The sequence below is a fragment of the Microcebus murinus genome, chromosome 14 (assembly GCF_040939455.1).
Source record: "Microcebus murinus isolate Inina chromosome 14, M.murinus_Inina_mat1.0, whole genome shotgun sequence".
Taxonomy (NCBI): Eukaryota; Metazoa; Chordata; class Mammalia; order Primates; family Cheirogaleidae; genus Microcebus; species Microcebus murinus.
In genome coordinates, this window is record NC_134117.1 from 60,506,358 (window position 1) to 60,522,574 (window position 16,217).

The window sequence follows — 16,217 nt, forward strand, 5'->3', positions numbered from 1 at the left end:
AGGGCAGTGGCACTATCATAGCTCACCATAACCCCGAACTCCTGGACTCTAGCGATCTTCTTGCCTCGGCCTCCTGAGAAGCTAGGACTATAGGTGCACCACAACACTCAGATAATTTTTCTATTTTTTGTAGAAACAGGTTCTTGCTATGTTGCCGGGGCTGGTCTCCAACTCCTGAGTTCAAGCATTCCTCCTGCCTTGGCCTCCCAAAGCACTGGGGTTATATTAATACGTTTTGTAAATGTTTTAGAAATGCAAAACTTATTCCTGCCATTTTTTTTAATGACAACCATCAAAATTACTCTTATTTTCAGAGGAATTGGGCTTATTTTATAAATGTCTTTCCATTTGTAAAGATTCTTTCAGACAAGAATAACAAAATGTCTCTATGATTTTCTTGGTTAATTTTAAATTATAACTTGACAAAAGTTACAAGTGTAAATACCACTTTTGGAGCTTTGCAAACCCTTTTAGAGCCCAGCTGTCATAACATGAATGTTACCCTTACTATTACTTAAAAAAATCTCTTCATTTAATATGAATTAAAATATTGATAAAATAGGCCGGGCGCGGTGGCTCACCCCTGTAATCCTAGCACTCTGGGAGGCCAAGGCGGGCAGATTGCTTGAGGTCAGGAATTCGAAACCAGCCTGAGCAAGAGCGAGGCCCCGTGTCTACTATAAATAGAAAGAAATTAATTGGCCAACTAATATATGGAAAAAAAAATTAGCCGGGAATGGTGGTGCATGCCTGTAGTCCCAGCTACCCAGGAGGCTGAGGTGGTAGGATCGCTTGAGCCCAGGAGTTTGAGGTTGCTGTGAGCTAGGCTGACGCCATGGCACTCACTCTAGCCTGGGCAACCAAGCGAGACTCTGTCTCAAAAAAAAAAAAAAAAAAATTGATAAAATAATTTGAAAGCAATCTACATCACATTCCAAAAAGAGAAGCTTCTTAAAACGTGTCTCCCTAAAATGGTGTGCCACAGTGTAAAAGTTCAGGAGCCTGGGAATCAGGCAAAGGGATTCTATTTCTGAACCTACCAATAATTTATTACCTCTGACAAACCATTACCTCTTTGGCCATCAGTTTCCTTATCTGAAACACAAAGGAGTTTGTTATAAGGTCACATCCCAGATCCCTTTCAGTTCTTATTAGACAATGAAAGAAAAAACTTTCCACTTGTGTCTCAATACCAATCGGGTTGTTTTAAAGAGTTAATCAATTTTAATGCAATTTTAGTTAGCTTTCATAGGACAAGGTTATTCAAAGAAACACTGCTAAATATATAAACTCTCTCACCCAGAAGACATTTTAAGAGGTCCATTATTTTTATTTCCTTTTAATTATCATCTGTAGATTCTTATGTCACATTTCACTTTAACATCACATATTCAAACAGAATACAATCTTTTTTTTTTTTTTTTTTTTTCCTCATTGATTTGGTGAAATAAGAATACAATCTTTAAATGGAACCTGACAATTTATTTCTCTGGAGAATTTGAAGAATACAATAACATTTGATTGATTGAACTTTATTTAGTAAGAACTCTTAGCAAGACTCATTCCCAGGCACACCCACACAGTGCTTCTTTATTTTCAGTGAACTACAAATCCCTGAAACTCAAAGAAAACTCCAATCTAAAAGTACAGGACAAGAGAGCTTCCCAATTATTTATGCTTCAAAGAACATTATTTTTAAACTATACAATTGAATGTCATTATCATTCTATAATAGAAAGGGCATTTTAATACAAAAATATAAGGACATGACAGAAATTAAAAAATAGCCCTCCCCAAAGGATTATTGGTAACTTTATGAAACATATTTTCTACATAAAAGGTTTTAGTTATGTTTATAATTTCATCATAGATCTAATCTATGATATTTTACAAACAGGCTCTTAGGATTCATTCATTAACTCAACAAATATTTATTGACTATCTACTACATTAGACACTAGAGAGTGAAGAGAGATCAAGAACTTGTGCTGCCCTTATGCAACTTACCTTCTAAGAGGATACAGGTGAATAATGAAGTAACAAGAAAAACAGATGATCATAAGTGATACGCAGAGAATTAAAACCAGCAGATCAACATAGAGGAGAAAGGCTCCTTTACACTGAATAGTCAAGGAAGTTCTCTCTCTACCAGGGGAGAACAGGGTGACCAGGAACAGCCAAGTGGGCATTCCAGAAGGAACAGCCCTAAAACTAGAAGGCCTAGAACAAAAAGGGCATTCCAGATGGAACAGCCCTAAAACTAGAAGGCCAGTATGAAAAAAAGCAAGGGAGAGAGGAAGAATGGTATGTGGTAAGAGCAAGAAGCAAATCATTTTAGACTTCATGAACCTAAGTTTTGATTTTGTTATGAGCATGTCAGGAAGCCACTGTAATTGAGTTTTCAACAGAGAAATGACATAATTTCATTTTGTTTTAAAAGATCGCCCTGGCTGTAGTGTGAAGAATGAACTAGAGGAGCATGAAATCAGAAAGACCAAATTAGAAGCCTATTACAATGATCCAGATGACAGATAATATTAGTTTGAACCATGGAGATGGTGGACAAGAAGAAGATAGATCCAAGACATATTTTGGAGGTAGACTGGCAGGACTTGCTGGTGGACTCCATATGGAGTACTAAGGAAAAGGAATCAAGAGTAAACCCTAGATTTGGAACCTGAGAAATTGGGTGAATGGTTCTGCTATTTACTGAGATAAATGGAGAGGACAGGGAGAAGCTTAGAAGACTGGAATTCTGAGAAAGGTCAGGAAGGGAGACAGACACTTGGGAAACAGATTTTTCTTTCTAGTCTTTCTTACTCCATAGTGCCTACTGTATTATATTGACAGACTAAAAATAAATATCTAGAATTTTTTATATGCAGTTTCACCTGGACAATACCCTAAGAGGGGAACAATTCTACCTTGGCATCTGAAAGCAGCCATAGGTCTGTATATAAGCAGAATAATAGGTAAAACTTACTGAGTGCTTAATATGTGCCAGACGCCATACTAAATATCTTTCACGTACTATCCCATAGTAATAAATTTACTATCAAGCTACGTCAGTCCCCCATCAGCTTGTTCAAATCAGTTTAGACTTCAGCTGGGCACAGTGGCATACGCCTGTAGTACCAGTTACTTGGGAGGCTAAGGCAGGAGGACCATATGAGCCCAGGAGTTTGAGGCTGAAGTTTGCAATGATTGCATCTGTGAATAGCCACTGCAGCTCAGCCTGGACAACAAAGTAAGACCTCATTAAAAAAAAATTTTTATACTTCAATAAAAATTACAAATTATTTCATGTCAAGATCTTTCAAGACTCAGAAATTGAGACCACAAATGTTCACAAAAGGTTCCACTATAAATTTTTTTTTTTTTTTACTTATATAGTCCTTGGGTATATCCTTAAGTCTAACTCTTAGTGTTCACCATTTTCCATGTAAGGGTAAAAATGTATCAAACTGAATATGCAGTTTCATCTGAAAAATGTCCTAAAAATAATCACTTCTATCTGGTTGTTTTCTAAATGCTGGAGCTGATATCAAAACAGTTTTCCTTTATCCAACGTTTTTGTTTTCTTTACTGAGGGGAGGGATTTGGGGAGGCAACATGGGAGCAGATTTCTCATTCCTTAAGGTCTCAACAAGAATATAACAGCCTCAGATTGACTGTACATGAAGGGAGAGAATAATTAAATCCAAATGTAATCTTCAGGCATTGTGAGAAGGCAGATCCTTTTGCATGCCAAATGGACTTTTTAGGTAGTAGTAAGCAGTAAACTTAAGATGCCACAGAAATGTTTAAACCTTAAATCATTTCATCAAAAACATAAAACCATCAGTATTTCATGGAAAAATAATATGCATATTTAAACTGAACTTTCAAACCATAAATAGACACAGTTCCCAATGAAGGAGGAAAAGCACCATTAAAAGCAACCATCTTTCAAAGGACAATAACAGAATTAAAAAGCTTAGACATATTAATATAATTCAGTCATATTTTTCTAAACTATTTTACCATAATTTTGGCAGGTTTTAAATGGTCAAATCTTCTTCTTCTTCTTCTTTTTTTCTTTCTTTTTTTGTTGTTGTTGTTGTTTTTTTTTTTTTTTGGTTTTTTTTTAGACTTGATCTCACCCTGTTGCCCAGGTTGGAGTACACTGGCACAATCATAGCTCACTGCAGCCTCAAACTCCTGGGCTCAAGCCACCCTCCATCCTCCCACCCGCCTCAGCCTCTCAAGTAGCTGGGACTACAGGTACACACCACTGCATTCAGCTAATTTTTTTTTTTATTTTTTTTTTTGTAGACATCGTCTTGCTATGTTGCCCAGGCTGGCTTGAATTCCTGACCCCAAGTGCTTCAACCTCTCAAAGTGCTGGGACTATAGTCGTGAGCCATCATGCCAGGCCATAAAATACAAAATGGCCATGATTTCTTAGAGATAAGAAGCCCATGCCCTCTCCTCTTAAATCTGAGCTAGCCTGGAACTCTTCTAACCAACAGTGTATAATGGAAGTGATGCTGTGCCTGATTCCAGGCTAGCCTGTGAAGAGGCTGCTAGCTCCTGCCCAGATCTCCTGGAGCCCTGAGCTGCCATGTAAGAAGTTCAATTACCCAGCTAAAGAAACCACACAGAGAGGCTCTCAAACTACATGAAGAGGGAAAGGAGTCGAGTTGAGCCAAGCCTCCAGTCATCCTCATCAAGGCACAAGACAAGTGAGTAAAAGACAAGTGGGACTCTCCAAACCAGATCTGTTGGCAGCTAAATACTCTCAAGTGATCCCAGTCTCCACATGGAACAGAATAAATAGGCCAAGCTGTGTCTGAATTCCTGGCCCACAAAACTGTGAAATCTAATAAAATGGCTATTTTAAGCCACTAAATTTTGGGATAGAAAATCAAACTCACTGTGAAAAATACATTTTACATTGCAACCCAGTACCCTGTAAATATATATAACTGAAACAATGCTTCACAAAGTAATACTTACCCTTATATACTCAATACATTGATAAGTTTATTCTATTTGTTTTATAACATGCCAGTAGTTTGAGACTCAAATTGATTCATATTCTAGCTTGAGAAACACTTTAGTCTATGCAACTCACTTCACAGGTGCATACACAAATCTAATAGGACCCAGGTGTCCTGATTCCTAATCCAAAGCTCCTTTCTTTGTACCTTGCTAACAGCCCATAGTTATTAGAGTTCATAACCTTAAGTTTCTCACAAACTTACATACATACTTCAGAGCTAAGTGAAAGCTGAAAAGCTGCTTGGAGGTCATGTAAATATCAGAACTAAGAGGAACTGAGACTTTTCCTCTTTTTTATCACCTCTTGTGTTTCTCCTCTCCTTCCCTGTTCATAGATCTATATTTCCCTCCCCTACTTCCTCTTTCCTGTGCTTATCAAGCATTACGAAATTGAGGTTTTTAAATATAATCAGTTGTACTGAACGAAATATTATACTCCTATTCTTTAAAATAGGCTAAGTGAACATTTTATCATTTTTCAAAAAGATTGCTTTATTTCATTGTATGAGGTCTAAGGTTAATTGTTACTGTGGGTCATTTCTAACGAAAAAGACAACTTCTCATTGCACTATCTCACACCTGGTAGAACATTTTTATAGGATTTTATTTTTTATTTTTATTTTTTTGAGACAGAGTCTCAGAGTCTCGCACAGGCTAAAGTGAGTGTCGTGGCATCAGCCTGGCTCACAGCAACCTCAAACTCCTGGGCTCAAGCGACCCTGCTGCCTCAGCCTCCTGAGTAGCCGGGACTACAGGCATGCGCCACCATGCCCGGCTAATTTTTTCTATATATATTAGTTGGCCAATTAATTTCTTTCTATTTATAGTAGAGATGGAGTCTTGCTCTTCCTCAGGCTTGTTTTGAACTCCTGACCTTGAGCAATACACCCACCTCGGCCTCCCAGAGTGCTAGGATTACAGGCGTGAGCCACCATGCTTGGCCAGGATTTTAAATTATTAATAGTATTAAAAGATTAACAGCTTTTTAGAAGATTACTAGTAATTGTTTCATGTATAAGAATACTTTTTGAAACAAAGGGCCTGTTTAACTTTTTTAACCCTATAAATACCATTGATTGCTGTTGTTGCTTATATAATACCTGAAAACTGGAGATAATTACTAATAATATTAAAGTAAGACAGCTTCAGGTTTGAATCCTATCCCTGCATCTTACTGTGTGATCTTGGGCGCATTATATAAACTCTCTAAAACTGAGTTTCCTCATCTGCAGAAGAGTAGTTATGTTATGTTAGTATAATAATTAAAACACTGAAATCAAACATCAAGGAAAAATACAAAATCTCCAAAGTATTAAAAAATGTTGTTAACTGGGACATTTTAACTCTTAAATATAGGCAAAATTGGTTTGTCCAAAGTTTTAACTCGAAAACACAATCTGCTCAAAATTTAAGTTAAATAAGTTAGTTATTCCACTTGTAAAGCACACCATTAAGTATATCCTACCAGAGAAAATTTATTCTTAGGAAAAAAAGGTATGTGTGAAGAAAACTTGAAAGACACAGGTCTAAACAAAATTAAAAAAACACATTGCCACAGAATTTCTTTAAATAGTGTGCTTATCTAGCACACACAGAATTCATTTTGACAACTTCTCAATTTATATCTTCATAGTGTAATATAAACAACAAGAAGTATGAGTCAGAAGTCCTGAGTGTGTAATGAGCGTTTAATACTTAGGGACTCTTTTTTTGTTGTTTTGTTTTGTTTTGGGGTTTTTTTGTTGTTGTTTGTTGAGACAGGGTCTCACTCTGTCACTCATGCTGGAGTGCAATGGCACAATCATAGCTCACTGCGGCTTCCAACTCCTGGGCTCAAGCAATCCTTCCACCTCAGCCTCCCAAGTAGCTGGAACTACAGGTGCATGTCACCATGCCCAGTTCATTTTTAAATTTTTTTGTAGAGACAAGGCGCTATGTTGACCTTGAATTCCCAGCCTCAAGTGTTCCTGCTGCCTCAGCCTCCCAAAGTGCTGGGTTTAGGGACTCTTACTCTCTCTCTGGGTCTATTTTCTCAGCAAAAAGACAGTTTAACTGGTGGCCTTCTTGTGAGGAGCAATAAGAAAATATAAGTGAAAGTAGTTGATGTTTTCTTTAAATATGTTATTCTTATCTTTAAAAAAAAAAGTCCAAAGTAAACTGATGCTTCATTTCTTGTTCCAGAGCCTAGTACTATGGGAAGTTATTAAGACTTGGGATCAAATCTCAGCTTAGATACTTACTACTGAGCGATAAGTAACTGACTGTGTTACCTTACTGATATTACTTAACCTCTCTAGACCTCAATTCCCTCAACTGTATAATGCAAATACTGGACTCTGATTTTAAGTACCTCATCAAGTATAACAATCTAAAGAGTCTAAAACATGTTCAAAGAGTTTTCAAAAATCACACAACACGGTCAACCACCATTTCAAAGCCACATCTGGCTGATACTGAGATCCACTGATGCTTCCACAGTCCAACTCCATGATTCGCAGGAAATCTCAACTGTAGGAGAAAAAATTTCCCATTCTACCTGGGAATTTGCACCCTTAGGCATCTCCTCCCACACCCTGCTTCTACCCCCATTCCCACCAGCATACCTAAGCAGTGTTTGGAAATACCAAAGTAGCTTCTCAAAGGAAAAGGCTTAGAGGACCTGTTTGAACCTGTTTCATGAGAACAAAGCAGCAACATCTTGGCCAAAAAGAAAACACTTAAAGACCTCTGAATCTCACTGATAACTACAGGATATTAACAAGTCTTCTCAAGAATGTGGTTTATTCAAGCTTCACATAGAACTGAGGTCAAAGGTCTCAGAAGTGGTTGGTGTTTTCTTTTCCACTAATGGAAAAATGTGGAGAGGAATGCTACACAAATAAGGGGGAAAGAGTGCTAAAGAAGGGATTCCTCTTTTCCAGAGGAGGCTAGGCAAAGATAAAGATCGGTGAGTATAACTCTGGAATTTACATGTTCCTCTATAGAACACACTTAGGATATTCAAACACAGGGATGAATTCACCCAAAGAAATCAAACTTACCATGTAAAAAAGAACCTACACCTCCCACAAAAAAGGATAAATGTTTTCCTTTGAGTTTTTTTGCCTACTAAAATACTATTTTTTAATACTAAACATTTGTACAAAAGGCCAGGTATGGGTGGTGGCTCATGCCTACAATCCCAACACTTTGGGAGGCGGAGGTGGAAAGACCACTTTAGGCCAGGAGTTTGAGACAAGCCTGGGCAACATAGCCATATGCCCTCTCTACAAAAATATTTAAAAAATTAGCCAGGTGTGATGGTGCATGCCTATAGTCTTGGGTGCTTAGAAGGCTAAGGCAGGAGTGTCACTTGAGCCTAGGAGTTAGAAGTTACAGTAAACTATGATTACACCACCGTATTCTAGTCTGGGTGACAGAGCCTGTCTTATAATAATAATAATAATAATAATAATAATAATAATAACAACTGGTACTGTTAAGCAGATAATGACGGATTCCAGGTTTCCTAGGGACAAAAGTGGGTGCTTTGCCTTGGTGTAACTGCTCTACCCTAACCCTCTCCATACCTGGGGAAGAAGGTAACACCCTACCAATCTGCCAATCGGAACTTAGCATGCCAGCTGCAAAAGAATGCCAAAGACTCTCTAGCCCATGGGCTAAGCAGCATAGGTACCATAAAGTCTGGAAATTGACCTAGAACAACCTACATGTAGCAAAACGGGTCACGCAACTCCCAACTGTCCAAACAAAGTGGTTCTATGGTGACCTCTGAACCACAAGGGAGGTCCCAATCTGGGCACTATAAAACAAGACACAGACCATACCAGTCCCTTTTTTTGGCCCCTTCCTTTGGTTCTCCCTTTGCTGCAGCAATAGGTCCTGTTGTCATCTGTGGCTTATGTACCATGCTCTATAAACCTATATCTTGCTCTATAATCCTATCTTTCTCTGCTCAATAAACTTCATTTTCATGCTTGCCTAACTTTGGTGCATCTGGTCATTCTTTGGCCATGAGTGCACCAAGAATCGACATTTTCACACTAAAACCTGACAGTACTATTTACTGAATTTAATATTGTAACCAAGTTTTATTGTAATATTTCAAATCTAAACAATCCAATTCATACATTTAGGTGAGCAAGCACTAAGTAAAATAAACAAGACAAAGTAGAATTTTGTCAGCATACTTTAATGTGCACCACCGTGCTATCCCATGCTAAAATACAATATCATCAGTTCATCCTGAGTGGGTGAGAACAGACATAAGCAAGAGTGTAACTCTTATATCACTTCTACAATTTAGTGGCTTCAATCTTCCACAAAACTAGGAACCAAAAAATGAGAACTAAGGTCTCGGCTCTGCTGAAAAAAAGAATTTTGAAAAACTCTATTTTAGGAGGAACCTAAGACTTCCTCAGTCATGGCTATAAAACAAGAAAATATTCAAATCTCTAATGTGGTTAACTTCAAAGACAACACATGTGAACTGTTTATTTGTAAAGAAGATAATTTTCTTGTATTTCAATGTGTTTACCCAGATGGTTTTTCAGACTTCAGCTCTGTTTCTGAGTGAAACACAATTTATTTTGCTATATCAAGCTTAAAGGAATTTGAGAAAAGCTAAGACATCTGAATTTGATTCCTTTGCCATATTTTGTTTTCAGGTCACCTCTCCCGGATGAATCAATACAGACAAACTTCTTAAAAAGGCCATTTTGAGGTATTTTCCATTGATAACACAGTAAATTATGTTACACAATACACTATGAAATTCAAAACAGTATTGCTTAACTTCAATGTTCTTGGAGCCCTAATTACACTGCAAACAGCCTTACTAATTTTTTTTTTTTTTTTTTTTTTGAGACAGAATCTCACTTTGTTGCCCAGGCTAGAGTGAGTGCCGTGGCATCAGCCGAGCTCACAGCAACCTCAAACTCCCAGGCTCAAGCAATCCTTCTGTCTCAGCCTCCCGAGTTGCTGGGACTACAGGCAGGCACCACCATGCCCGGCTAATTTTTTATATCTATACTTTTAGTTGTCCAGCTAATTTCTTTCTATTTTCTTAGTAAAGACAGGGTCTCGCTCTTGCTCAGGCTGGTCTTAAACTCCTGAGCTCAAATGATTCCCCCCTCCACCTTGGCCACCCAGAGTGCTAGGATTACAGGAGTGAGCCACCACCGCCCAGCCTAGCCTTACTATCGTGTTTCCTGGAAAATAAGACCTACCCATAAAATAAGCCCTAGCAGGATTTCTAAGCATTTGTGCAATATAAGCCCTACCCCGAAAATAAGACCTAGTGATGGGTGTGGCTACACAACCCTTGCATTTCGTCCCAGAGTGGTAAAGAAGAAAGCAGCCCTTCTCATCCGCCCCCTGACAGCTCTATTGCTAGACATAAGAGACTGGGGCCAATGGTTCTAAAGGAAATAGAGTCGTAAGAAATTCAGGATGGAATTCAGGGTTTGGAGAGTTGTGATGATGTTCCAGAAGAAGACGACTTAACTATATTTGAATAAATGTAGATTATTGTACCGTACGTAAAACAAATAACGCATCCCCTGAAAATAAGCCCTAGGGTGTCTTGTTGAGGAAAAATAAATATAAGACCCTGTCTCATTTTCGGGGAAACACAGTAATTAAGGACTTGCTAAACCCAGAGGAAAGAGATTCACCTTTCTTATAGGTCATTGAGATCTTCTTTGTAAATTCACTTACAGAAAATCCACTGCCCACCAAATAAGTAATTCTAATAAGAAAAAAGAAAAAGAAAGGAAAGAAAGAAAGAGAGAGGGAGGGAGGGAGGGAGGAAGGAAGGAAGAGAGGGAGAGAGGGAGGAGAAGGAAGGAAAAAACATTTGACTGCTGGGCCTTAATAAAATGCTACTGTTTATATAAGAGAAGTATATTCATTGTGAGGGAATTTTCTGCATGGACAAAAACAAGAAATTATTATTATAATCAAAGCTCCCAATAGTCATCAGAAAGAGCAGAAATGCAATCTAAGAGTACATTTCTTGCCTCTACTGTCCTCCAGAATCAGACTGATTTTGCACACAAGGTCACTCACTCCATGTAACAGGAAAAACAAAAGGCCCAAGAACCATGTAGTATTTTCAGGTAAGGGTTTTATCAACTCTCACGAATAGATAAGAATTTACAGGTAATACCCGAATCCATTTTGCACCACTGAGTGCCACAAACATAACCTTAAAACATTGTTAAAGAGTTAAGAATTCATTAATTCAACAAAAATTTAGAGCCTGTTATATTGCAATGAAGTAATCAGCTATAAGGCACTATGAGGTTATTCAACTAGTTTCCTGACAACTGGTAAGATAAAACATGCATGTACTATACACTGCAGTAATTCAAAGTATAAAGTACAAACTGCCAGAGAAGGCACCATTTCCAGGCTGGGTGAGTAGGAAAATTCTACAGAGAAGATAGACTTTGACTAGACTTTGAAGAATTAGGTTGGTTTTTTAGGTGGGGTGAGGAGGGAAGTTGTTTAACAAATTTTTTTTCTTTTTTTTTCAGATAGTGTCTCACTCTGTCTCCTAAGCTGGAGTGCAGTGGTGTGATCATAGCTCACTGTAGCTTCCAACTCCTGTGCTCAGGCTATCCACCTGCCTCAGCCTCCTATGGCACCCAGCCTAATAAATATTTTCTATACATACTATTGGATTGTTCTTTTGCTAAGGGAACACCACCGCTCTCACTCTAAAAGGTCCTGGTGGAGTTGCTGATCACAGTGTCCCCCTGGACATCCATCATCTTCCCCTGCATATGTGAACAAGGCCAACAGTCACTGGCTCTCCATATATACTAGTACCACCTACACATACATACACACACACACCACGTGCACATGTGCATGTGCCCATACACACTGGATTGACTGGGGGTGAGAATGTATCCAAGGTTAACCATAATCTCCACCTCTGGAGCTATTGGTATAGCTATTGGTACAGCTATAGCTATTGGTTCAATGGTGCTATGTAACCCAGACAGAAACAGAGTTCTCTCAAAATTGATAAATGAATGTGGAAAAGTCTCTTCCTTTGGGTTCATGAGATTTTGGGTTAGAGTTGAGAACTGTCATCTTTCTTGTTACACTGATGGCCCGTGTGAAAAATAAATCCAATACCAAAGGACAAAAGAGGTAAGAAGACAGGCATGGTAGATAGCTTACACCTACAATCCCAGCACTTTGGAAGGCCAAGGCAGATGAATTGCTTGAGCCCAGGAGTTTGTGACCAGATGGGCAACATAGGGAGACCTGTCTTTACAAAAAATTAAAAAATTAGCCAGTCCTGTGGCACACACCTGTAGTCTCAGCTACCTAGGAAGATGAGGTGGGAGAATCGCTTGAGCCCAGAAGTTTAAAGTTACAGCAAACTATTCTAACAGCTCTATGAACAAATTTCAATGACCCCTATATTTTTTTATAATTCTCTCCTCCCTTAACTAACTACTAGACCTTTCAAGTTTCCCAGAAATGGTGGATTGTCTGCAAGACAAAGGAGCTGAGATTCTGAAGGCCCCAGGGCAGACTTCCTGACCCCCCCCCCCCCCCCCAAGATTCACCATCTCCCACAACCTGGCCTCAAAGCACTTAGCTTCTGGTTAGTTATACCATGACCTGATATACGCCCATCCTTTAAAAGCCCCAGATCTCTGATAGCCTTGGATTTCAGGCAGTTTTTTTCCCTTCTCCCAACAAGACATCTTTCATATTAAAAATTAAACATCTTTCATATTAAAAATATTTCATATTAAACTCCCAAGGAGCTGATACTACAGGCATACACTACCATGCCAGGCTAATTTTTCTATTTTTTGGAGAAATGGGGTCCAGCTCTTGCTCAGGCTGGTCTCAAACTCCCAACCTCAAGCAATCCTCCCACCTCAGCCTTCCCAAGTGGTAGGATTACAGGTGTGAGCCACTGTGCTTGGCCATCATCTCAAACCTTTTTAAAAAACTTTCAGTTTCCAGAGCTTTGGAATTTCAGATACATAGATTCAAAGATCACAACCTAAAAGTCATAATAATTATTTTACAAAATTTCAGATGTATTTGGCATCCCAGAGGTTCAATCTGTAATGGTAATGGCCAATTAGCACTTGGCCAAATATGTATTTAGTGCACATCAGGTTTCTCCAGCTTAAAAATCAACAGTCCTAACATATACATTCAGTGTAGAAAAGTTGGAAAATACAAAAAAAGAACTAAAAAAGAACTCACAATCCTTCTACCTAGAGATAACCACTATTAAATTTGGGATGTCTAAATTTTCAGACTCTATCCATTAATAAATTAGAATCAAAATGACTATAGTTTTAGTATGTATTTTTGTTTTCATCTTACTAGGGACATGGAATGCCCTCTCAACTTGAAGACTATTCTTTTTTTTTTTTTTTTTTTGAGACAGAGTCTTGCTTTGTCACCCTGGCTAGAGTGCGGTGGCGTCATCATAGCTCACTGCAACCTCAAGCTCCTGAGCTCAAGCAATCCTCCTGCCTCAGCCTCATGAGGGAAAAAAAAAAGCCAATTTTGATAATACAGATAAAAAATGAATCAAATATCTAGGTCCCAAACTTAAGAGAAAGGAAGGTTAGTGATGCCATTAACAGATGCAGAAACCATCAGAGAAGGTACAGATTTAGGACAACAGATGAATTCAGTTTGGTATATAAGACTTTGAAGTGTCAGCAAGTCACTGACTAGGAAATATTCAGCAGATAGTTAACGTCAGGATCTGAGAACTATTATAATAGAAAGACCACATGTGAAAGCATCTAGTACAAAACCTGGACCCCTATACCTCTGCTTCGTTCAGACCAATCATCTGCAGTTCTCCAACAGAGGCAGCTCTCTCCCAGCTCTGCCTCCAAACAAACTTTCCTATAAAGGCAGAGACATACTACTTCACCTCTGGTTAACTCCTAGTCATCTTTAAGAATGCTTAGGTGTCATTTTTCCAAACCCCACTTATTTCCCACCAGGAGGATGACACCTTGGTCTTAGTTCTCTCTCTCTTGCTCTCGCTCTCGCACTATACACACACACATACACACACAGTTTTTAGCATCATGCCTAAAATAGCAGGTATTTGAAAGACAAACCAAGGAACAGACTTGGCACGTCCTCAACAAGACTTGGAAGGCACTGTATCCTCTTAGAGGTGACCGCTAGAGAAATGAACTTGGATGAGATTTCCAAAGGAAAGAAAAGAAAACTAAGTGGTACTAAATATAGGTGATCATCATGAAACATCTTCATCTAGGGAGTAGTTCCCAAAAATGTTTCCTGACTTCTTTCGGTCATAAATACTTCGTCTGTAACACAGGGATCATTATTCCTACCTCATAGGTCACTGGGAGGATTAAATGAGATAGCATATATAAAGTACCTTATGTTTAACACTTAATTAAGGTTTCCTTCTTTTCCTCAACTCTACCTGAAAACATATTAGAGCATTATTTATTCTTTCTTTGCAACTTTAGCAACTGCTATACCCTGAAAAGCAACCCAGTCTAGAAAAATAATGGCTATTTGAGAAAGGGTAACTAGATTTATGATATGCTCCCCCTACAGCAGAGTTTCTCAATCTCAACATTAGTAACAATTTTGGCCAGAAAATCCTTTATTGAAGGGGCTGCCCTATGCACAGTAGGATGTTTAGCAGCATCCTTGAATTCTACCTATTAGGTACAGTAGCACTCCTCACCAAAAATGTTTCCAGACCTTGTGCAAATGTCCCCTGGAAGGCAAAATTTCCCCTGGTTGAGAACTACTGCCCTGGAGCTAACTGAAATTCTCACAGAACCCTAAATCCTTTCCCTGACATCTACAAATATATCTCATTAAATATACATCTCTGTGCCTGTTTCCCCATTGGTAAAATGGAGATAATTATACTGTCTACCTTATAGGCTGTTATGGAATTAAGTGATTTAAAATATGTAAGGTGCTGAAACAGTGCCTGGCACATACATATTTAAATATTAAGCATTATTATTTATCATTATATTTGAGGATACATAAGCAGAGAAAATCATATCTTGGGTGGCTGTGTAAAAGTAAGAACAGTAGAGTCAAATAATAAAATTGCATGTAGATGCCCTGGGTTCATACTTCTGTTCCTTAACTAGTTGTTTCCATTTGGGCTTCAAAATCCTCAGCCGTAAAATAGGAGTAATTCTTGCTTTCCTCCAATCACAGAGCTGTGCAACGAGATAATAAATAGGAAAGCACTGTGAAAATGGATCAGCATTATATATATTTATTTTGATTACAGAAAAACCTAAGGGGTGTATGTTTAGTAGGATAGCAGGGAAAAGTTGCATCTGTCTTCCAATTTGGTTGGGAAGCTTGGTGAAGGAGGTGCCTTTTAAGGAATATTCTAATAAAGGGCTGAGTAGGAAAAGCACATGCCTTGAACTCAGGTAAGTCTAATTCAAAAGCCCTTGCTGTTTTATTGTACACATAGTTTGAAAGCTTAAAATAAAAATATAATATCCTGACTTGTTTTTTTAAAAAGTTTATGTTCTTGGTTTAAGGTAAGCACAACTAACCGTTTGATGGTAGTAGGACTACATTAAAGGCATGGGGAGGGATTTAGTCACCCTCCATTCAAAACAGCCAGAACACACACCCAGGTCCTTAAGTGACCTATTCTTTTCAATTGTGAATGACTCATTCTTTCTGAGGAGAAGAGTGATGCTGGAAGAAACGGGATTTTTCTTGTATAATGAGAAGTGCCCCAATAGTTTCTTGAATCAGTGGATGTCTATTTTTAGACAGAAAAACCATTGTCTTCCAACGAACATTTCAAAATCATCAAAGACTGTTCATGCTGCACTTATTAGGAAGGAATACTTTAACAAACAACTTTTTATAAGTAAAAGTTGCAACATCAATCACATGTGAAGCAGGTGTTAGGAGCAGTACTATCTCCGCTCCTGCCAAAAAGTGCAAACAAAAAGGAAAAATCAACCTTTCCTATCCATTCAGCCAAATGCTGACCCTGCAAAGCCTCGGAGGTGGAGTCTGGGTCCCTGGTACAGGGCCTTCAAAGGTGCAAGCTTTCAGAACGTGTAAGAAAAGGTCAAGGTGTCCTTCTGCGACACTTCCCAAAAAATCCCCAAGAATTCTGTCTTTGCCCCAGG

At 38.5% G+C, this 16,217-nt stretch overlaps 1 protein-coding gene across 1 annotated transcript in view; it reads right to left on the reverse strand.

Annotated features, from left to right (window-relative positions):
- ADK (adenosine kinase) overlaps positions 1 to 16,217 on the reverse strand; it is a 519,384-nt gene that overhangs the window by 502,648 nt on the left and 519 nt on the right. The gene's annotated exons all lie outside the window — the stretch shown is intronic.